The following is a 25,050-nucleotide window of genomic DNA, read 5'->3' as shown; positions in this document are numbered from 1 at the left end:
GTGGACTGTCCTGCCTGGGAGGCCTGGCACCCGTCGGGGAGCTTGTGCTGTTTTCATCTTTTTTTGTATATATATATATATATATATATATATATATATATATATATATATACAGTACAGACCAAAAGTTTGGACACACCTTCTCATTTAAAGATCTTTCTGTAGTCTCATGACTATGAAAATTGTACATTAACACTGAAGGCATCAAAACTATGAATTATCACATATGGAATTATGTACTTAACAAAAAAGTGTGAAACAACTGAAATTATTACTTATATTGTAGGTTCTTCAAAGTGGCCACCTTTTGCTTTGATGACTGCTTTACACACTCTTGGCATTCTCTTGATGAGCTTCAAGAGGTAGTCACCGGGAATGGTCTTCCAACAATGTTGAAGGAGTTCCCAGAGATGCTTAGCCCTTGTTGGTCCTTTTGCCTTTACTCTGCGCTCCAGCTCACCCCAAACCATCTCGATTGGGTTCAGGTCTGGTGACTGTGGAGGCCAGGTCATCTGGTGTAGCACCCCATCACTCTCCTTCTTGGTCAAATAGCCCTTACACAGCCTGGAGGTGAGTTTGGGGTCATTGTCCTGTTGAAAAATAAATGATGGTCCAGGTCCAACTAAACGCAAACCGGATGGAATAGCATGCCGCTGCAAGATGCTGTGGTATCCATGCTGGTTCAGTATGCCTTCAATTTTGAATAAATCCCCAACAGTGTCACCAGCAAAGCATCCCCACACCATCACACCTCCTCCTCCATGCTTCACATTGGGAACCAGGCACGTAGAGTCCATCCGTACACCTTTTCTGCGTCGTACAAAGACATGGTGGTTGGAACCAAAGATCTCAAATTTGGACTCATCAGTAGTGTTGAGCATTCCGATACCGCAAGTATCGGGTATTGGCCGATACTTGCGGTATCGGAATTCCGATACCGGGATTCCGATACTTGCCGCGTATCGGATACCGGAATCGGAAGTTCCCAGATTCAAACTGCACAAATTCAGCCAATGACAATGATTCCAAGTGTGGGCACATCCTGTTCAGCATGGAGGGCATGAAACTACTGGCATGGCTGTGATTGGCTGCTGAAATGATGTCATGATGCAGTTTAAAAGTCGCTGGCGCCATTTTGCGCTCACTCTGCTGTGAATTCAGTTAGTGACAGGACGCTGTTTGCTGACTGAGGGCCAGTTTAGAGATAGCTATTTGCTTTTTTGTGCTTTTCAAAGGCTAATTTAGCAACCGCTGTGTTCACCTACTATTCACCTTGCTTTTGCCTTGTAGCGCTGTTTTCACAGCGATCTGCAAGGTCTGTGTGTGTGTGTGTGTGTGTGAGTGCAGCCCACTCTCTAGTCTGAGTGCAGCCACATAGGCCATCCATAGCTGGTTGTATTCAGTTCAGGGAGGGTGGTTCATTGCCTCATACTGTTTTTTTTTTTTTTCCAAGTAGTGTAGTCTGCTGCTAATTTTTTCAAAAAAATCCTATTAGTGTCTTTCCACCCGTCTCCAGCTAATTTGTGGAAAAACACTACATAGGATAACGTAGAGGAGGGTTTTTGGGCCTTGCAGCGCCGTTTACGGCTGTCTGCACGGTCTCCGTGTGACTGCAGCTCGCCCTGTAGTCTGTGAGCAGCCATAGCCTGGTTGTCTCCAGCTCAGGGTTCTTCACTGCGTCATACTGTAAAATCAATTTTCCTTTTCTTTTAAGTAGTGCAGGCTGCTGCACATTTTTTCAAAAAAATCCTATTAGTGTCTTTCCACCCGTCTCCAGCTAATTTGTGGAAAAACACTTCATAGGATAACGTAGAGGAGGGTTTTTGGGCCTTGCAGCGCCGTTTACGGCTGTCTGCACGGTCTCCGTGTGACTGCAGCTCGCCCTGTAGTCTGTGAGCAGCCATAGCCTGGTTGTCTCCAGCTCAGGGTTCTTCACTGCGTCATACCGTAAAATCAATTTTCCTTTTCTTTTAAGTAGTGCAGGCTGCTGCACATTTTTTCAAAAAAATCCTATTAGTGTCTTTCCACCCGTCTCCAGCTAATTTGTGGAAAAACACTACATAGGATAACGTAGAGGAGGGTTTTTGGGCCTTGCAGCGCCGTTTACGGCTGTCTGCACGGTCTCCATGTGACTGCAGCTCGCCCTGTAGTCTGTGAGCAGCCATAGCCTGGTTGTCTCCAGCTCAGGGTTCTTCACTGCGTCATACCGTAAAATCAATTTTCCTTTTCTTTTAAGTAGTGCAGGCTGCTGCACATTTTTTCAAAAAAATCCTATTAGTGTCTTTCCACCCGTCTCCAGCTAATTTGTGGAAAAACACTACATAGGATAACGTAGAGGAGGGTTTTCTGGCCTTGCAGCGCCGTTTACGGCTGTCTGCACGGTCTCCGTGTGACTGCAGCTCTCTCTGTTGTCAGTTCAGCCCCCCCCAAAAAAATAAATAATAAAGTTCACCAAACACACCAGTGACACCACTTTACATTTGTGTAGGCCACATTAGCTCATATTAAAGTCTAGTCCACACTTTAGAAAATTAGTGTTTCTTATACCTGTTAGGAGTTGTTCAGGAATAAGCACACAAAGCCGTTAGTACTTTTCTGCTTATCTTTATCAGTCAACCAAGATGAAGAAGGCAGTGAGTAAGGCACGTGGGCGTGGGCACGGAGCAGAGAGGGGACGTGGGGATTCTGTGCCTGCTGCGGGCACCGGTGACTCATCAGCACCCACTTTCACCAGGGAACAGTCATTCATGCGCAGCTTTGTCGCAGAGCGCCGTACACCGCTGCTGCGTGAAGAACAAATTGAAGCCGTTGTCGGATGGATGGCAGCTAATGCATCAACTTCAATTAGTGCCACATCCTCTCAGACACAGAGCACTGGAGAGCAGCCATCTGTCTCTTCACCACCTGCCAAATTGCCCAGGCAGACAGAGAGCCCAGGACAGGAGCCGTCTCTACTTCTGTTCTCTGAATCTCTTGGCTTGGAAACAGGGGGCCAGCCAAGCAGCATTGGAGAAATGGAAGAAGAGGCAGGGTGCAGTGATGCCCAACAGCTTTTTCTCTCTGAGTCTGAAGAGGCGGGTGGGCCAGTGCCTCCGGTCACCACATCGCAGGCCGCATCCGCTGATGATGACACTCAGGTGCCACTTACTGGTGCGTGCTCTGCTGCTGAGACTACCCAGGAGGAGCAGTTGGGGGCAGAGGGTAGTGTAGATGATGAGGTCCTTGACCCATCTTGGCGTGAGGGACAGGAAGGTTGTGGGAGCAGCTCTGAGGAAGAGATTCCCCGTACAGCCCAAAGAGGGAGAGGGAGGGGGAAGACTGCGGATCCTGCAGCCTCCGCTTTGGCACCCGTTAGGAGCATGTCTCTTCCAAAAGCCAAAAAGGGCGCTCCCAAGACTTGCAGTGCCTGGTCCTTTTTTGACACAGTTGCAGATGACATTTGCTATGTCAAATGCAAGGTGTGTCATCACAAAGTAAAAAGAGGTCGAAATGTCAGCAACCTCAATACCTCCAACATGTGGAAACATGTGCGCAACAGGCACGCGGCGGAGTTACAAAAACACACTGAAGAGCTAGGCCAAACAACAGCGGCAGCTACCACCTCTTCAGCTCGTGTTGCCTCTTCCTCCAGCTCACACGCAGCTGGTTCGGCTTCCTCCCAGGATCGCCGTGGAAGAACCTCTGGCCCTGTTGTCCAGAGACCCGCTGTAATTCCACCCGCAGCACCACTTTCCCAGTCATCCACACACTCCCAGCCCAGTCTACAGCCATCGGTAGTACAGGCATGAGAGAAAAGGCGGCCTTTCTCGTCAAACCACCCACGAGCACAGGCTCTGACTGCAGGCATTGCCAAACTTCTGTCACTGGAAATGCTGTCATTCAGGCTGGTGGAGACTGACAGCTTCCGTGACTTGATGTCATTGGCAGTCCCCCAGTACAATGTGCCCAGCCGCTTTTACTTCAGCAGGCAAGCCGTCCCTGCCCTGCACAAGCATGTGGAGGGACACATAAAACACGCGCTACTGAATGCTGTCAGTAGCAAGGTCCACCTCACCACCGATGCGTGGACCAGTCAACATGGACAGGGGCGATACCTTTCCCTCACTGCCCATTGGGTTAATGTCATTGAGCCGGGTACAGATCGTGCGAGTGGCGCAGGACGTGTCCTGCCCACTCCAAGGATTGCAGGAATCCATTCTGTACGCATTGACTCCTCCTCTTACACCAGTTCCTCAGAATCATCGCTGCAGGAGCCGTCACAGTCCACCTCCACATGGACCCGTGATGAACGTTTAGCTGTTACGACCGACATGAGCACAGCCGTGGCCAAACGTCAACAGGCCGTCTTGAAATTAATTTCTTTGGGGAATCGAAGCCACACAGCGCAGGAGCTCTGGAATGCCATCAAGCAGGAGAGCGATGTGTGGTTTGTGCCAGCGAATCTCCAACCAGGCATGGTAGCGTGTGATAATGGCCGAAATCTGGTGGCAGCTCTGGGCCTCGGCAACCTCACTCACATCCCATGTCTGGCACATGTGCTCAATTTGGTCGTGCAGTTTTTTGAGGGACTATCCGGATCTTGATGCGCTGCTGCACAAGGTCCGCCTAGAGTGTGCTCACTTGCGGCGTTCCAGCACGGCAAAAGCGCGCATTGCGGCTCTGCAGCGCCGACACCACCTGCCGGAACATCGCATCATATGTGACCTACCTACCAGGTGGAATTCCACGTTACATATGTTGGAGCGGTTGTGTGAGCAGCAGCAAGCTGTAATGGAGTACCAGCTGTATCAGGCGCAAAGAAGTCGCACTCCGCGCCGTACAGACTTCACAACCACAGAGTGGGCCACTATGAATGACGTCTGCCAGGTTTTGCGTCCCTTTGATTATTCCACGCGGATGGCGAGTGCAGATGATGCACTAGTCAGCATGACTGTCCCCTTTTCTGCCTGCTTGAAAAATCACTGCAAGCGCTAAGGGATGATGTTGTGGAAGAGGTGGAGGATGAGGATTCACCACTTCCATCATCTTCTGGACAGTCAGCGCCACGTGGTTCCTCACAAACGCGTAGGCAGGGGACAGTTTGTGAGGAGGATGAGGAGGAGTCAATGGAGGAGGAAGACATCCGTCCAGAGGAGGGAGTTACACAATTGTCCAGTACTCAGTGTGTACAGCGAGGGTGGGGTGATGACGAGCGGGCAGAGATCACGCCTCCAGCAGGGGACAGCGTTTCTTGGGCAGTTGGCAGTCTGCAGCACATGGTGGATTACATGCTGCAGTGCCTGAGAAACGACCGCCGCATCGCCCACATTCTCAACATGTCTGATTATTGGGTGTTCACCCTCCTCGATCCTCGCTACCGGGACAACGTAGAAAGCCTCATCACACCGTTGAACCGGGAGCGAAAAATGCGGGAGTACCAAGACACACTGGTGAATTCCATCATCTTCTCCATTCCAAGTGAGAGAAGTGCTGCTAGTGCATTACAAAGCAGCTCAGTGCGTCCAGGCAGTGGTGGAGGCTCTGCACAAAGAGGGAGCAGAAGCAGTGCCTCTGCCCAAGGCAAGACCAGTATGGCCCAACTGTGGCACAATTTTCTGTGCCCGCCACAAAAGTCTACACCATCACAGACGGCTCCAGTCAGCAGGAGGCAACGGTTCCGTCAGTTGGTGACAGACTACATGTCTTGCCCTCTTGCTGTACTCCCAGACGGCTCTTTCCCTTTCAAGTTTTGGGTCTCAAAGCTGGATACATGGCCAGAGCTAAGCCAGTATGCATTGGAGGTGCTGGCTTGCCCTGCGGCTACTGTATTATCAGAACGCGTCTTTAGTGCTGCAGGTGGTGTACTAACTGACCGTCGCATGCGACTATCCTCCGATAACGTTGACCGGCCTACTTTCCTGAAAATGAACAAGGCCTGGATCTCGAAGGAATTTGCCACTCCTCTTCCTGATTAAATAATTAGGTGACTGTCTACGTTATCCAGGTCTCCTGTTGTGTTCATCTTTCTACCACCTGAACTTAAATTCCTGGGCTCCAACACCGCCAGTTGAGGCTCAGAAGTGCCGTCTGCACAGTCAAAACATACGACCCAGTGTTATTGGGTTTCAGTAACGTCAGCTGATCCCCAGCTGTGTAGCCGGCAATGTGTCCTGCGACCACCACGCTGACACAACAACTGAAATGTAAGGGAACCTGTCCCCCCCCCCCCCCAAGGCGTTTGTTACTGAAAGAGCCACCTTGTGCAGCAGTAATGCTGCACAAGGAAAAGGTAGCTATTTTCATTATGCTCCTTGCACACGCAGAACTTAACACTTATAAAATGTGTCCACTGATACCGTAAAACCGTCCCGGAGGTGGGACTTTCCTTCGTAATATGACGCAGCACAGCTGTCATTCCTACCCCCTCGGCGCCGTGCCCCGGCTCCTCAGCGTTGTTTGATTCCGTCCCGGAGCCTGCGCTGTTATGTTATCCCTTGGCCAGGCACACTTAGCGCTGCCCATCTTCTGACATCATTTGGTGTCAGGCTGGCTGCGCCTGTGCGGCCGCGCTGGCCGAGAGCCCGCCTCGCAGTGTCTTCTGATTTAATCCCACTGGGGGCCTGAGATCCATGGACATGCGCAGTGCATATCTGAACCTCCGCCTCTCACTCATCTCCCTACGCCTTCTTCAGACTGTGCGCCGTCAGCTGATCCCTAATAGCATGCCACGGCCGTGACGCCGCACAGTCTGAAGAAGCCGTAGGGAGGGGAGTGAGAGGCGAGGATATGCACTGCGCATGGCCACGGATCCCAGGCCCGCGGTGGGATTACATTAGACGACACTGCGAGGCGGGCTCTCGGCCAGCGCGGCCGCACAGGCGCAGCCAGCCTGACACCAAATGATGTCAGAAGATGGGCAGCGCTAAGTGTGCCTGGCCAAGGGATAACATAACAGCGCAGGCTCCGGGACGGAATCAAACAACGCTGAGCAGCCGGGGCACGGCGCCGAGGGGGTAGGAATGACAGCTGTGCTGCGTCATATTACGAAGGAAAGTCCCACCTCCGGGACGGTCTCACGGTTTCAGGGGACACATTTTATAAGTGTTTAGTTCTGTGTTTGCAAGGAGCATAATGAAAAGAGCCACCTTTTCCTTTTGCATCTTTTGTGCTGCACAAGCTGGCTCTTTCAGCTACAAACGCCTTGGGGGGGGAGTTAAAGGTTCCCTTTCGACTTTCTCCAATCAGGCTTCGGCCTACATTGTGTTCCTCTGCTTCTCCTCCTGTCCCTGGGCTCCAACACCGCTAGTTGCTGTCCAGAAGTGCTGTACGCACAGAGCCAAACACCTCGCCAATGTGTTAGTGGGGTTCAGTAACGCCTGCTGCTCCCCTGCTGTGTGTGTGGCAATCCCTCCTATCTCCTCCACCTCCTCCTCCCCCTGTCCCTGGGCTCCAACACCGCTAGTTGTTGCCTGGTAGTGCTGTACGCACAGTCCCAACAGTCGCTCCTCTGTTATTGGGGTTCAGTAACGTCAGCTGTTCCCCAGCTGTGTGTGTGGCAATCCCTCCTATCTCCTCCACCTCCTGTCCCTGGGCTCCAACACCGCTAGTTGTTGCCTGGTAGTGCTGTACGCACAGTCCCAACAGTCGCTCCTCTGTTATTGGGGTTCAGTAACGTCAGCTGCTCCCCTGCTGTGTGTGTGGCAATCCCTCCTATCTCCTCCACCTCCTGTCCCTGGGCTCCAACACTGCTAGTTGTTGCCTGGTAGTGCTGTACGCACAGTCCCAACAGTCGCTCCTCTGTTATTGGGGTTCAGTAACGTCAGCTGCTCCCCAGCTGTGTGTGTGGCAATCACTCCTATCTCCTCCACCTCCTCCTCCCCCTGTCCCTGGGCTCCAACACCGCTAGTTGTTGCCTGGTAGTGCTGTACGCACAGTCCCAACAGTCGCTCCTCTGTTATTGGGGTTCAGTAACGTCAGCTGCTCCCCTGCTGTGTGTGTGGCAATCCCTCCTATCTCCTCCACCTCCTCCTCCCCCTGTCCCTGGGCTCCAACACCGCTAGTTGTTGCCTGGTAGTGCTGTACGCACAGTCCCAACAGTCGCTCCTCTGTTATTGGGGTTCAGTAACGTCAGCTGTTCCCCAGCTGTGTGTATGGCAATCCCTCCTATCTCCTCCACCTCCTCCTCCTCCTGTCCCTGGGCTCCAACACAGCTAGTTGTTGCCTGGTAGTGCTGTACGCACAGTCCCAACAGTCGCTCCTCTGTTATTGGGGTTCAGTAACGTCAGCTGCTCCCCTGCTGTGTGTGTGGCAATCCCTCCTATCTCCTCCACCTTCTCCTCCCCCTGTCCCTGGGCTCCAACACCGCTAGTTGTTGCCTGGTAGTGCTGTACGCACAGTCCCAACAGTTGCTCCTCTGTTATTGGGGTTCAGTAACTTCAGCTGCTCCCCTGCTGAGTGTGTGGCAATCCCTCCTATCTCCTCCACCTCCTCCTCCTCCTGTCCCTGGGCTCCAACACCGCTAGTTGTTGCCTGGTAGTGCTGTACGCACAGTCCCAACAGTCGCTCCTCTGTTATTGGGGTTCAGTAACGTCAGCTGCTCCCCTGCTGTGTGTGTGGCAATCCCTCCTATCTCCTCCACCTCCTCCTCCCCCTGTCCCTGGGCTCCAACACCGCTAGTTGTTGCCTGGTAGTGCTGTACGCACAGTCCCAACAGTCGCTCCTCTGTTATTGGGGTTCAGTAACGTCAGCTGTTCCCCAGCTGTGTGTGTGGCAATCACTCCTATCTCCTCCACCTCCTCCTCCTCCTGTCCCTGGGCTCCAACACCGCTAGTTGCTGTCCAGAAGTGCTGTACGCACAGAGCCAAACACCTCGCCAATGTGTTAGTGGGGTTCAGCACCGCCAGCTGTTCCCCTGCTGTGTATACGGCAACGTGTACTGCGACCGCCACTCAGGCACAACAAGTTAATTTTAAGGGAACCTGTCCCCCCCCCCAGGCGTTTGTTACTGAAGGAGCCACCTTGTGCAGCAGTAATGATGCAAAGGGAAAAAGTGCCTCTTTTCGTGGTGCTCCTTGCACATGCTGAACCTAACACTTATGAAATGTGTCCCCTCCTACCGTTATACCGTCCGGTAGGTGGCACTTTCCTTTGTCATGTGACGCAGCACAGCCGTCATTCTTACCCCCTTGGCGCCGTGCGCCGCCTCCTCAGCGTTGTTTGAATCTGTCCCGGAGCCTGCGCTGTTAGGTTAGCCCTTGGCCATGCACACATTTTGCGCTGCCCGTCTTCTGACATCATTTGGTGTCAGGCTGGCTGCGCCTGTGCGGCCGCGCTGGCCGAGAGCCCGCCTCGCATTGTCTTCTGATTTAATCCCACTGGGGGCCTGAGATCCATGGACATGCGCAGTGCATATCTGAACCTCCGCCTCTCACTCATCTCCCTACGGCTTCTTCAGACTGTGCGGTGTCAGCTGATCCCTAATAGCATGCCACGGCCGTGACACCGCACAGTCTGAAGAAGCCGTAGGGAGGGGAGTGAGAGGCGAGGATATGCACTGCGCATGGCCACGGATCCCAGGCCCGCGGTGGGATTACATTAGATGACACAGCGAGGCGGGCTCTCGGCCAGCGCAGCCGCACAGGCGCAGCCAGCCTGACACCAAATGATGTCAGAAGACGGGCAGCGCAAAATGTGTGCATGGCCAAGGGCTAACCTAACAGCGCAGGCTCCGGGACAGATTCAAACAACGCTGAGGAGGCGGCGCACGGCGCCAAGGGGGTAAGAATGACGGCTGTGCTGCGTCACAAGACAAACGAAAGTTCCACCTACTGGACGGTTTAACGGTGTGAGGGGACACATTTCATAAGTGTTAGGTTCAGCATGTGCAAGGACCATAATTAAAAGAGCTAAGTTTACCTTTTCCAGCATTAGTGCTGTACACGATGGCTCTTTCAGCTACAAACGCCTGGGGGGGGGTTAAAGGTTCCCTTTCAACTTGCTCCAGTGCAGGCTTCGGCCTACACTCTGCTCCCTCTCCTCCTCCTGCTGACCCTGGGCTCTAACACCGCCAGTTGGGGCCCAGATGTGCTAGCTGCACAGAGAAAAACACCAGCCAATGTGTCAGTGGGGTCCAGCACCGCCAGCTGTTCCCCTGCTGTGTAGCCGGCAACGTGTCCTGCGACCGCCACGCAGACACAACAGACCCAAAGCTGCCGCCAGTGCAGGCTTTGGCCTACACTCCCCTCCCCCTGCTCCTGCTCCTCCTCCTGCTGACCCTGGGCTCTAACACCGCCAGTTGGGGCCCAGATGTGCTAGCTGCACAGAGAAAAACACCAGCCAATGTGTCAGTGGGGTCCAGCACCGCCAGCTGTTCCCCTGCTGTGTAGCCGGCAACGTGTCCTGCGACCGCCACGCAGACACAAGAACTGAAATTGAAGGGAACCTGTCCCCCCTCCCCCAGGTGTTTCTATGTTTTACAGCCACCTTGTACAGCAGTAATGCTGCATGTGTGCAAGGTGGCTCGGAAACTTATTCTCCTTGCCCATGGGGAACTGAACACGTCTAAAATGTGTCCTCTGTGACCATTTAACCGTCCCGGAGGTGTGACTTTCCTTTGTAATGACACGCTGCAACCCCCTTGGTAGCGCTGCCCGTCTTCTGGCATCATTGTTTGGCTGACTGCGCCTCTGCGGCCGCCCTGACCCACACAACGCCCCTCGGTGTCTTATTTATTTGGACTGCGAGGGTGTGATTGATGGGCATGAGCAGTGCCTATGTTCGCCTGTCCCTCATCTCCTTCCGCCTTCTTCAGACTGTGCGGCTTCATGGCCGTGGCATGCGATAAGGGATCAGCTGACGCCACACAGTCTGAAGCGGGTGTAAGGACCCGAGTGTGAGAGGCGAACATATGTACTGCGCCAGGCCATGAATCCCAGCCCCGCAGTGTTTTAACTATGTAAAGACACTGCGGGGCTGGGATTCATGGTCATCGCAAAGCGCAACGGCCGACATTAAATGATGTCAGAAGATGGGCAGCGCTAACAGCGCAAGGCCAAGGGATAACACGACAGCGCAGACTCCTGTACAGCAAATAACAACGCTCAGGAGGCTGCGCTCAGCACCAAGGTGGGATTCTTGACATCTGTGCTGCGTCTCATTACGAAGGGAACTCTCGCCTCCAACACAGTTTGACTGTATAAAGGGCTAAATGTTATACGTGTTTCATTCAGCGTGTGCAAGGAGAAAAATTAAAAGAGCAACCTTTGACTTGTGCAGCACTACTGCTGCATAAGCTGTGGCTCTTCTAGTTTGTAACCCCTGAGGGGGGGTTAAAGGTTACTTTTAAAATCGGTTCAATTAGGCTTCGGCCTACACTCTGCTCCACCTGCAGAGCCCGGGCTCCAACACCGCTAGTTGCTGTCCGGAAGTGCTGGCTGCACAGAGCCAAACACCTCGCCAATGTGTCAGTGGGGTCCAGCACCGCCAGCTGTTCCCCTGCTGTGTAGCCGGCAACGTGTCCTGCGACCGCCACGCAGACACAACAGACCCAAAGCTGCCACCAGTGCAGGCTTCGGCCTACACTACCCTCCCCCTGCTCCTCCTCCTGCTCCTCCTCCTGCTGACCCTGGGCTCTAACACCGCCAGTTGGGGCTCTAGGAAGACAAGCTTGAATAGGTCCCCATCCTGGTTCCAGTACCGTCAGCTGGTTCCGGGCAGAGCCTTTGGCTTAGGTGCCTCCCTCTGGGTATCCGAGTTCCACCAATGTCAGGTGGTCCTTGGTAGTGCTTTCATGCACGGGTACCTCCTGCTTAGTAACCGGGTTCCAGTAACGTCAGCTGGTCCTCGGTAGTTCCATTGGCTCTTGGACCTTCGGCTACCCATCCGGGTTCCAGTACCGTCAGCTGGTTCTCGGCAGTGTCTTTTGCTCTTGTACCTTCTGCTCCCCATCCTGGTTCCAGTACCGTCAGCTGGTTCCGGGCAGAGCCTTTGGCTTAGGTGCCTCCCTCTGGGTATCCGAGTTCCACCAACGTCAGGTGGTCCTTGGTAGTGCTTTCAGGCACGGGTACCTCCTGGTTAGTAACCGGGTTCCAGTAACGTCAGCTGGTCCTCGGTAGTTCTATTGGCTCTTGGACCTTCGGCTACCCATCCGAGTTCCAGCTCCATCAGCTGTTTCTCGGCATTTTCTCAGCCTTCTTGTACCTTCTGCTACATTTCCAAGTTCAAGACCCTAAAGACGATGACCAGGAAGACCACCCCTAAGATGACGACGACACCAGAGACGACAACCACTGAGATGACGACGACCCTGGAGACGACTACGACATGGGAGACCGAGAAGCAGAAGAACAAGAGGCTGCAGAACAAAGAGCAGAAGAACATTAAGCATAACACTAAATATCAGAGCAAAAGATATTATCTAAATTATAAGCAGAAGAAGACTAAGCAGTGTATGGGGGTGAGTCCGTTCCTCCTCGTGGTGCCCCTGGATAAAGCCTGATGCTGCAGGCCAAACTGAACGCGGACAAATGTAACTCTTTTGTGACAGGCAGAACGGAAGGTGTAATCTTCAAACTTTTATAGATAACAACTACGGGAATGCCTGTCACAAATAAGAATATGATGAAGAAGTTGAATATGAAAAAGATAATAGTTAAATAAAAAGAATATGAACAATGTAAAAAAAAAAAATTATAGGTAGAAGAAGAAGAAGATGAATAAGGTGAAGATAGTTGATGTCAAAGAAGCTGATGATGAGGATAATGAAGAAGAAAGTGTGGGAGAAGTAAAAAAGAAGGTGAAGGACGTGGAAGTAGTGAAACATCAATATCTGACAAAATAAAAAAAAAAATAGTCAAAATCTTTCTAACGCCGAACGTCATAAAAAAAAACAAAAAAACCTGCTATTCTATTTGTTTGGGCTAAACCTCTGTGCCTTTAATGTCTCCGCCACCTCCCCCAATACATCCTACATTATTCTTAGTTGTTTTCCTTCATGTAGAATTAACCTACAAGGAAAGAAAGGGTTTATTTTAATTCCGATATTTTCGTCCCATTGACTTGCATTGGGATCGGGTATCGGTATCGGATTAGATCCGATACTTTGACGGTATCGGCCGATACTTTCCGATACCGATACTTTCCGATATCGGAAGGTATCGCTCAACACTACTCATCAGAGCAAAGCACAGATTTCCACTGGTCTAATGTCCATTCCTTTTGTTCTTTAGCCCAAACTAGTCTATTCTGCTTGTTGCCTGTCCTTAGCAGTGGTTTCCTAGCAGCTATTTTACCATGAAGGCCTGCAGCACAAACTCTCCTATTAACAGTTGTTGTAGAGATGTGTCTGCTGCTAGAACTCGTTTTTCTTTACTGAGCTGCTTTTTTCTTGCCATAATACAAATTCTAACAGTCTATTTAGTAGGACTATCAGCTGTGTATCCACCAGACATCTGCACAACACAACTGATGGTTCCAACCCCATTTATAAGGCAATAAATCCCACTTATTAAACGTGACAGGGCACACCTGTGAATTGAAAACTATTCAAGGTGACTACCCTAGAAGCTCATCAAGAGAATGCCAAGAGTGTACAAAGCAGTCATCAAAGCAAAAGCAAAGCAAAAGGTGGCTACTTTGAAGAACCTAGAATATAAGACATGTCAGTTGTTTCACACTTTTTTGTTACCGTAAGTATATAATTCCACATGTGTTAATTCATAGTTTTGATGCCTTCAGTGTGAATGTACAATTTTCATAGTCATGAAAATACAGAAAAATCTTTAAATGAGAAGGTGTGTCAAAACTTTTGGTCTGTACTGTGTGTATATAAGTTTATACTCACTTCATCCTGATTCCAGGCACTGCAGCCTCCATTTTCTCTTCTGGTCTGGAGAGCAGCATGAGGCAATAATGTCATTATGCCGCCTGCCTGAGCACACTGAAGTCTCAGGAAGCTGCGGTCTGCAGATTATGAGACAGAACAGAGCTTCCACTAGGTATTTCGGGTCCCCATATTGGAAAAATTTTCGAGATCCCTTGAGACTCCGCCCAGGCTCCCCACCAGCTCCGCCTCCACCATCCCACCGCCCACTCTTAGAAAAACTCAACTTCTCCACTACATCCTCACCAATCAGATGTTAACAGTTCCCATCAAACACCAGATCACATTCATAACCAGAAACTTTTGTTCTGGCCAAAATAATTTTTAGGCTGACACCACGACACAGTAGACTCTTTCGGTGGGCCCTACTCTACTCTAAAAATATATTTATTTTTAATAGTTTAACCATTTTTCTTTAAAGGAAACTGTCACCCCCCCAGGGCCTATTAAAGTAAAAGACCCTCCTTCAGCAGCACTAAGGATGCATTCTGTGAAGGTGGCTCTTATGTTGATTATCCCTAAGAACGCTGAAATAATGAGTTTTATAAATTTCCCATCATTCCTCTATTAAGTTAGGGAGTTATGTTTTCTCCCCCTGACTCAACAGCCTCGCAGTCGTCCATCGCCGCCTTCTCTCTTGCTCGTGACATCACCGGTGCCTGCACTCTGCAATCAGTTCTCGGGCATGTGTAATGCGTGCTGCCCGGGAACTTATGGAGCGCCCCAGACGCAGGGCCACGGGGTACTTGGTACCGGGCCTCTCTGTCTCGGTCCTGGGGTTGTCACGGTGGCTAGACCCGGTCCGTGACCCTAGCAGGGCGTCCAATGAAAGGTGTGATGATGGTGCGTGGTGCAAGGTGCGATGAATAACGAGGACACAGGGTTGCAGTCTCTTTACCTCTTTACTGAAGGCTTCAGGATCCGCAATCCAGAGCACTGCTAACAGGGCGGTGGACACCGCGTCATACCATACGCCAGCGGTTGCCGTACACACTTCCATCTACAACAGGAAGACTCCCCCTTTGTTGCTCACATGAGCACACACTTACCATATATACGTAACTGATGAAGGTCAGACTGATGACCGAAACGTTTTGTTGCTGAAAATAAAAAAAACGCTTTCACATATAAGTTGAGTGCCAGGTTTTATTACATAATACTTGGGTGTTGGAACCTACCTGGGCACCACATCCTGCAAGCTGTGCACACGTCCATTTATTTTGCTAACAGGGCTGGCTGAGACCGGCCTGTCCGAAGGCACATCCAGAGTTCCCTTTGCAGGTGGAAATCAGTGCCTACCTTCTAGCGCCTGTGTGTTGTAGTACCTCCCTGCTGAGCACCACGGGATAGTCCTCACAACTGTTGTGTCTGTTTCTGATGTTCTTTCTCTCCATCCCCCAGATGATTTGGCTAGGATGCACCCGTATGACGGGGTAGGCCTGGAGTTATTCTGGGACCCGAGACGCCCCTCTCCCACAATTGCCTCCGTTGTCTGCTTAGGTGATTTAGGTGAGACAGCCAACCTAAAGTTAACTGTCCTGCCGCTGTTTGAAGTAATGCTTGTAGCCCAATACTTCCTCGGCGTTCCGGCCACCGGCTACGCGCCTCAGTAGGATGTTGCCACGATCTTAAGGCATGACTCCTACTCGTTCTACTCTCCTTTGTGCTGTGATCTCGTTTCTCACTTCTCCACAATAAACCTCACTTCGTGTCCTTTCTTAAAATGCCACCGCAACGGGTGCCGGCGCGGCTCCGTAACGTTCTGTCCTTTTCGCTAGGCCACTGTCAGGATCCCACCTCTGAAAGAGACCCCCCTGAATCTTCCCAGGAACTCCCTCTCTCACAGGATGTTGCCTGGGCAAAACCCAGTCAGCTTCTCCCTAACTTCCTATCCAACCTCCAGTTTTACCAGATTGTGAGGAGTGGCCTAATACATAGAACCCTTTGCTCCCCCTGGTGGCCAGAGTGTGAAGTGTAATGTGTGACTGTGATACCTGGTCAGGTGAACTCCTTTAGTGCCATCAGACGTACCATCACTCCCCTTAGTGGCGGAGCGTCAGTACTGCAATGACCAGGACTCTGGGGCGCTGCACTTACATCAGGAGATGTAAGGATATTGCGCCTGCATGTAGCAGAGGCCCCAGATCCTGCCCCGCAGTGTGTTATGATGTATTCACACTGCGGGGCTGGGAATCTGGCACCTGCGCAGTGGAGCGGGTCACAGTGCTCCATTGAATATAGTGCCGATGTCTCGCAAGATTTGTGTTGTCTTGCGAGATTTCAGCACTTCTATTGAGGTGCACGGTGACCCGCTCCACTTCCCAGGCGCCAGATTCCCAGCTCCGCAGCGTGAATACATGATAACACACTGCGGGTCGGGATCCGGGGCCTCCGCTACACGCAGACGCGATATCCTTACATCACATGACCCTCTCCCCATTGAAAAAGATGAAGTTGGATCCAAAATGCCTGACTTCAAAATGGCCGCCATGGTCACCACCCATCTTGAAAAGTTTTCCCCCTCCAATATACTAATGTGCCACAAATAGGAAGTTGATATCACCAACCATTCCCATTTTATTTAGGTGCATCCATATAAATGGCCCACCCTGTATATGCTGATATTATTTGGTTATTGTTTGCTGGTATTTGTCTGTAATACTACATTATTATTATTTTTATATTATAAATATAGTAATATTATTGCGATTATTAGAAAAATTAGTCTTTTATGAAATCTTGATTTCCTCCAGGCAGGGTAATATTAGTAATATATCCCCATCTGGTGCTCGGGGGGAGAGGACAGCCTGGGCCTGTGTGCTTTCAAATGCCAGGGCTTCATTTCAATCCCAGTCCATCCCTGCCGCATGGTGAATGTCATGAAAAAAGAAATAAAAAGCAATTCTTGAACTTTTGTTCATATTTATCCTGTGCTCTACGCTGAGAATGCTGTAAGTTGTAGTTTCACAAAAACTGGAATGTCCATAGTTCCTGCACCTACAAAATGTGTGAAAATGTGAAACAATAGGAATGGTTTCTCTCACAGATAATGATTTCTGCTCTTTTGTCATTTCTGCATTGCTAGGTGAATCACCAGCAAAGAAACACTCAGTGTTTTTGTTTTAAGGTGTTTCCCCTCCACCCTGTAGAATGTAAGCCCACAAGGGCAGGGTCCTCTCCCCTCTGTACCAGTCTGTCATTGTTAGTTTGCTTACTGTAAGTGATATCTGTAATTTGTATGTAACTCCTTCTCATGTACAGCACCATGGAATCAATGGTGCTATATAAATAAATAATAATAATAAATACACTAAAGGTGGAATCAGACTGGCTGCTATGGGCAATTGCTAAAGTTTTGTTAATAGTTTTGTAAATTAGGTCTTTGTTCCTATTTTAGGTAAATTATTATCAAGTCCTTTATTTTTTTCAGACGCAGTATAATGCTTTTTACTTTTGGGAACTTTTCCTTAATCGCCCGGCTCCTCCTGCCTTGATGGTAACCAATGTGATCTGCCATATTATTACTATTTGTTGTCAATATTAATTAATACCTGTGGAGATTTCACTCATGGTCATATGTGACATCATCAAATACAGGAGGTCATTGTTACCTCACAGCATGATGTCACAATGACTGTGGGTCTATAAAAATGGTTGTTCTAGGGGCAAAGGGTCATTTCAGGAGACGAAGACGACGAGAGTGGAGGATCTAGGATCGAGGACACAGACTCTCATTTCAGGAGATGAAGACGAAGAGGGCGGAGGATCCAGGATCAAGGACACAGACTCTCATTTCAATCCTCTGGATTGAGGATACAGGTAAATAAGAAACCTTTCAGGGATTTAAGTTAGTGAACTTAGCGCCAACATGGACCCCCCAAGTCTACAGATTGTGGCTGTAAGGTTCTGGATTTCTTCAGTCCTAGAATCTCTAGACTTGGGTGATGAAGGTTCTATGTGAGGTCACACAGCGGAATGTTGGACACAGAGTTCTATGCAGCAAACATGGGGACATCAGAGAGGTCACCACAAAGATCGCACCTCGGATGGAGACACCACTGTCGCTACTATGGTCAGTGACACTTGAAGTTGTATCTGTGGCTGGCACAGATTGCTGTTGGTGGTTCTGTCACTTTAATTTAAGATTATTGGGGCAAAAAATGTACCATTATTCCCCCACATGGGACAGAGGTTGGTGTACATACATTGGGGGAAAATATATTTATTTGTTTACTTTACTTTCTTTTTATTTATTTATTTATTTATTTTACCATTTTATTTCCCTATTTTATTTTGTTTATTTTACTTATATATAAGTGCATTTACAACTTTAAAAAAAAAAACAAATTTATTACACCATTTTAAGTGTCTACGTCTAAGCTTAAACATGCAGAGAAAAGGGGGCTTGTTTATCTGGCACAAAGTACAATATATTTATGACGCTTTATACAGGTTTTATACTGATACTTCCCCTCATATTTTTTTTCTTACCAGGGAGAGAATCTGGATACTGGAAGGAAGATTGAAGAAACTAAAGAGAGCCACACGATTGTTTAGTTTTAATCATTTAATACGTCTGTACATGATATTTATTGTCTTATGATGATTGCTGATTATATGGATCTAATCCTGGAATCAGTGCATCATGACATCATATTGTTTAGGTGTCTGCTGTATAATCAAACTGTATAAGGAGTAGAACATACATATTTACATGATTTAGCACTATAGAGTGCAACTTTATTTGTTTGCCAACTGTATAATGGTCGTGATATGATGCAACAATCCTATGTCTGTATATTAAGGGGTAGTGTTCTGTGTGGGAGGTAGTGTTCTGTGTGTGGGGGGTAGTGTTCTGTTTTTTTTTTACAGGGGAGATGAACATAGCCAAGCTATGAGCTTCAGGGTCTGGTCTGATGAGGAAAGGTGAGGCGACTTACCAGGACAAAGAAGATCTGCTATCCAGAAACGGGTCACCATATTGAATATCATTGTTGTGTATATATCAGTTAGTTAGTTGTAGTATGGCCTAGGTCCAGGGTTCTCGAACTGATCGCCTTTTCCCGGGGTCAAGAATGAATTTTTCCCCTGTAACACACATTGGCTGAACGTGTTCAGGTTTTTTGCCTTCTTCTGGATCATTGGCTTTAGGTAGAGGTAAAGATTGTATTTAATAAAATATGTTTAAAATCAATGATCGGTCTCCTTATGTCTTTATTTTATACAGCACTCCGGTAGTTGTATATGAGAGTTCTCATTTTTATGATCCATGACTGCCACAACATGAAGGCAAACAGAAATATGAGGGTAGTGATTATATGTCTGCTAATGCAATGTCTGTATTTGACCTTCCTAATACCACTACTAATGGCACATCCCTCCTAATAACACTCCTAGTGGCATGTCCCTCCTAATAACACTCCTAGTGACATGTCCCTCCTAATAACACTCCTAGAGACACGTATCCCCTAATAACACTTCTAGTGGCATGGCCCTATGTCCCTCCTAATAGGGTATAAATTGCTAATTGCCGGTGGTCTGACTGCTGAGACCACCGGTGATATCAAGACTGGAGCTTTGGGACCCCAATATTGGGGCTCTGCAATCCTGTTCTGAATTGAGAGGAGGTTCATTTTCTGTGGGACAGCCAAGTACAGTGCTCGGCTACTTTCAGCAGTCTTATAAACAATGAATGGAGTGAAGACCGAGCATGACCACTGTCAAGTACACACTTCTCAACACATGACGTGGGATGCACCTGCAAGGGTTAATTTATCTCCTCTCATTCAATCCAACTCTCAACCTCTGTGTTAGGGTACAAATTGAGCATAAATCACTATTTTTGTATAATTGTCCTGAGGAAGGACAGTGGTATCAAACACGTCAATAATAAAACTGCAATTTTATCTATTTATCTACTATGACTCGTGTCATAACTCCAGAGAGCGCAGAAACACTTCCAATTCAGCTACTTTTATAAATCACGCCCTACAAAGTCCACACAACCTGATTACTTAGCGTGTTGCCACCACTCATCAAACACACAGGGTGATAAGTCCCCAAAATATATAACTGACAATCAAAAGGTCACACAGTCTCTGAAAGTCTATGGATTCTTTAAAGCCTACAAGTATCAACCTTATTAAAGATTTTAAACTTTAATATAAAAATATACAGTGCTTAAAATAAAAGATATATAAAGGGTAAAAATAAAGGGACAAAATGATCCAAAACAGTTATAAAACAAAAAGGAAGAAAAAACAGAAATATCTAAATGTTTCCGTCTACAGTTATCTTCTGTTTCCTTGAGGGAAGGAGAAATGAGTTATGGATCACATAAGCATACACAGTACCCACATGTGAACAACTTCTTTTTGTGCCACCCAGCCTTTTATAGTCCTGACAATGGGATCATATTTCCAGGATGACCTGGATGGGCCAATTTAAAAATTGCTGTTTGTGAATGGATGATGGGCTAAGTTGTGGCATTTCAAATATCCTGTGTCTCCCCCTTCCTCTCTATACAGTCAAGAGGAAATATTCTGTCCTGTTACAAACCATTTGCTAACCCCTTTGAAGCTCAGGATCCAGGAGCTAAGTTTAAGGGTACTGTCACACTCTGCAACTTTCCAACGATCACGACCAGCGATACGACCTGTCTTTGATCGTTGGAAAGTCGTTGTGTGGTCGCTGGGGAGCTGTCACACAGACAGCTCTCCAGCGACCAACGATGCCGAAGGCCCCGAGTAACCAGGGTAAACATCGGGTTACTAAGCGCAGGGCCGTGCTTAGTAACCCGATGTTTACCGTGGTTACCAGCGTAAAAGTAAAAAAAAAAACAGTACATACTCACATTCCAGTGTCCTTCAGGTCCCTTGCCGTCTGCTTCCCGCACTGACTGAGTGCCGCCGTAAAGTGAAAGCAGATCACAGCGGTGACGTCACTGCTGTGCTGTGCCACTGCCTTACGGCCGGCAGTCAGTCAGTGCGGGAAGCAGACGGCAAGGGACCTGAAGGACACCGGAATGTGAGTATGTACTGTTTTTTTTTTTTTACTTTTACGCTGGTAACCAGGGTAAACATCGGGTTACTAAGCGCGGCCCTGCGCTTAGTAACCCGATGTTTACACTGGTTACAAGCGAACGCATCGCTGGATCGGTGTCACACACAACGATCCAGCGATGACAGCGGGAGATCCAGCGACGATATAAAGTTCCAAATGATCTGCTATGACGTACGATTCTCGGCCGGGTCCCTGATCGCTGCTGCGTGTCAGACACAGCGATATTGTATGGATATCGCTGGAACGTCACCGATCGTTCCGTCGTAGCGATCAAAGTGCCACTGTGAGACAGTACCCTAACACCACCCAGAATTCTTCCAGGAGACCCCCCTGTGGTTCTGAGTACCTGTAGTAAGAGTGGGAAGATGTTATATCCTTTGTGTGGAGACAGTCATTTCGATGCAGCCTTAAAGGAGTTGTCCACTACTAAGACAACCCCTTGTTGATTCAAATGATTGACCCTAAAAAATGACAAAACCTATACTCTCCTCCCGTCCGGCGCTGTTCCAGTGGTGTCGGCACTTGCAGTGACGGGGCTAGAGTGCGTTGTTGCAACACGTGATGACGGCGCCCAATCAGTGCTGGCATCATTGTCCCCGCCTTCAGACAAATCAAACATGAATAGGAAGTCTGGACTGCAGCTGATCTCTGACTTCCTCTTCATGCTCAATTTGACAGGAAGTGGGGACAGTGACGCCAGCACTCATTATGCACCTGCGTCACGTTTCACAACAACCACGGTTTTGGCTAGCAGACCGGGATGCCTGCCAACCTCCCGTGTCTCCACATGGGAAAAATTTGATTTTTTAGGGGAATAACCTTTTAAACTATCCAAGCTCAGAGCATGGTTTACAGCTCCTGAGTGTCCTCCCTGCTCTTGAACATCCTCTTTCTAGTGTTCACATAATATCTATATCAGAAAAGAAGGTTCAGAGACCTGCGGCGCACCTGGGTTGCACTATGAAAGGGAATCTGTAGGTGACTATCATTTATATTATTTTTGGACAATGCTGGGGCATTTAATAGAGAATAAAACTTGACAGACAGCCCCTTTATGAAATACATGTTATCCCTCTATGTCTGACACCTGCAAAAGAAAGTGTTAAAAAAAAGAACAGAATTGGGAAAAAAATCTAGAATAGTAATGTCCTACATATACTTACTGTAATTAAAGGGGTTGTCCAGGCTGAAAAGTCCACAGTCCCTCTATGTGACTACAGAATCATGAGCGGGTGATGTGCTCACTGTCATGATTCCCCTGCATGACCAGCAGGAGCGGGCGGTGGTCACATGACCAGCAGGAACGGCGGTGGTCACATGACCAGCAGGAGCGGCGGTGCTCACATGACCAGCAGGAGCGAGCAGTGGTCAAATGATCAGCAGGAGCGTGCGGTGGTCACATGACCAGCAGGAGCGGCGGTGCTCACATGACCACCAGTTCTCGCTTTTGCCGAAGAATTCTGAAAGCGCGCACTGTGAGAATTCACAATTCTGCAGACACAAACCTGGACAACCCCTTTAAGTCCCCCTTACACTCAACCCCCACCGAAGATCCACAAATCAACTCTGGTATTGGCAATATTTGATAATAATGTCTTTACTGCCTGTAGCAACTAATCACAACACAGCTTTCTTTTGAAGATCACTATTAGAAAAGCAACACTGGGATTGGTTGCTATTGGCCACAAAATCAGAACTTTTTTTTCATACACAGGGCCGCCATCAGGGCATTACTGCCTTTACTACAGTATGGGGCCCTGTGATTAAGAGCAAAAAGGGGGGCCTGAGCACGCTGGCAGACCGGTCCGCGCTCGGGCCCCCTGACATTTTGTTCAGGCTTCTGAACGCCCGATGGTGCTGCATAACAACACTATGGTGTAAAGAGACAGACACCTACAGTGTTGTAAATCATGCAGCTGGCGACTGGAAATGGGCACTGAAGCTTTAGGCTGTGGCCCGGGCCCGGTGCATCTTGGTCCAGTTCCTGACGTCACACACTGCCCTGCTCCAGTTCCTCATTCCGGAGCAGAGCAGCGTGCCACGTGGGTGCGGACGACGGATTCCTGACATCACACGCTGCCCTGCTCCACTTCCTCATTCCGGAGCAGAGCAGCGTGCCACGTGGGTGCAGACAGCAGATCAGAAGAGGCGGCGACGGGCATGCTGCAGACCGGACGAGCAGGTGGAGGCGGCAGGTGAGCAGGGTGAGTAGTCTCTCTCTCCGGTGAGCTGAGTCTGACTCTGTCATCCCTCCAGTCTTTACATCACCCCAGTCTTTACATCCCCCCAGTCTTTACATCCCCCCCAGTCTTTACGTCCCCCCAGTCTTTACGTCCCCCCAGTCTTTACGTCCCCCCAGTCTTTACATCCCCCACCAGTCTTTACATCCCCCAGTATTTACATCCCCCCAGCCTTTACATCCCTCCAGCCTTTACATCCCCTCCAGTCTTTACGTCCCCCAGTCTTTACATCCCCCCAGTCTTTACATCCCCCCCTAATCTTTACACCCCCCAGTATTTACTTTGTGACCTCTCAGCGTCACTTTGGCTTCAGTGATAAAAGTTCTGTAAATATTCTGTATGTAGTGAAGTCTCTCCAGGTTTCTTGTCCTGACACTGGTCTGTCTGTGGAGTTTGGTTCTTGAGCTCGGAGAACGAGATCTATACGTTCACACTTTTTTTTTTTTAAAGGGGATTTTTAAGGCTAATTTTTATGTGGGATTTGCACAAGAATCCCCTGAATACATCTCCTATTGTTTTCTAGGAGAAGACACCTCTATAGTGCACACGGTGCTAATATTTTTCATCTTCGAATAAAAGAAAAAGGAAAAAAATCCTCATTTGACCACTAAACTAAAGCAGAAAAAATTAGCCCCCTACCTAATTGTTAATACTGGTGCACCGCTTGGCAGTATTTCGTCATACCCCACTGTATATGGTGGCCCCCCGACATGGTTCATACATACTGTATACTGCAAATATCTTGAAGTTGATAAATGATGCTAATAGTTCATCTTGAACTCCATTGTCTTCAATCGATTGATTACATGGGCTTTATAGAAATATAGATGTACACCCCCCATCATCTGTACACCTGGGGCAACATAAACATAAACTTTGTATATCAGTTGTTTCATGGGTTACTGTATGTGTAGTTGTCAGCCATGCAACCATGCCCCATACTGTAGTAAGGGCAGTAATGCCCTGATGGCGGCCCTGTTCCTCATTATCATAAGCAGCAGGATTACAATGACAGATAGCAGAATCCACCGTTCACAATAGGCAGCGTCATGATTACCTCTTCCCCTTCCTGCACAATTACATATGCATGTCAGTAAATATAAGAACATGTTGTCACGGGGAGACTAGGTGAGCGAGAGCTAACAACCCGGGCCCCTGCAATTTCCCTCCGACTAGGGAAATCCTGACTGACCCTCTACCTGGAGTTTACACTGATGGTGTGCATGTCCAGGCCTCGAACCTCACCCTGTCTCCTGTTTCAACCCTAGGCTGAAACCTCCGCCCACCAAGTGAAGAGGTAATACCAATACCCACAGTTAGCACAGAAAAGGATAAAGGAAAATATACACCACGCCGCAGTCACTCAGGAATACAGTATAAATGTGCAGGGCAAAATAAATACAAATATAGGAAGGAGTAAATAAGACAAAGGAAAATACACTACCAGCAACGAATCTCCAACAACCAGCTCTCCACTCCAGACCGAGATAACAACGCACAAGACAGAAGCTATAATCGGCGATGCCCAATGATCAGGAGAACTATTTAAAGGCAATGGGCATGGCCCAGCTTCCAATCCGAGGATCAGGTAAATTAACCCCGGAACAGCTAGATAAAATCTAGCCGACGCCAATGAGCAAATAGTGGTCAAAAGCGGAATTACTGCTGTCTGTTGAACGACCTGGTCTGAACAGCGTCCGACATGACAGTACCCCGCCTTCTACGAGGGACCCCAGGACCCTCACGGCTTATAGGACCCAACTTGTCTGGATGGCGACGATGAAAAAACCTGACCAGCCGATCCGCATGAATATCCGAGGCTGGTACCCAGGACCTCTCCTCAGGCCCATAACCACGCCAGTGTACCAAGTACTGTAAAGTGCGACGCAC

At 48.9% G+C, this 25,050-nt stretch overlaps 1 long non-coding RNA gene across 1 annotated transcript; it reads left to right on the top strand.

The window, feature by feature from the left end:
* The first annotated feature begins 17,537 nt into the window (after positions 1–17,537).
* LOC143809915 (uncharacterized) lies at positions 17,538–19,052 on the top strand. The gene is made up of 2 exons (XR_013222530.1): positions 17,538–17,677; positions 18,353–19,052. It is a non-coding gene; the product is annotated as an uncharacterized LOC143809915 (long non-coding RNA).
* The last annotated feature ends 5,998 nt before the right edge of the window (positions 19,053–25,050 follow it).

This window comes from Ranitomeya variabilis, chromosome 2 (assembly GCF_051348905.1).
Source record: "Ranitomeya variabilis isolate aRanVar5 chromosome 2, aRanVar5.hap1, whole genome shotgun sequence".
NCBI lineage: Eukaryota > Metazoa > Chordata > Amphibia > Anura > Dendrobatidae > Ranitomeya > Ranitomeya variabilis.
The sequence above is the reverse complement of the archived record's forward strand: the minus strand, read 5'-3'. Positions and strand labels throughout refer to the sequence as shown.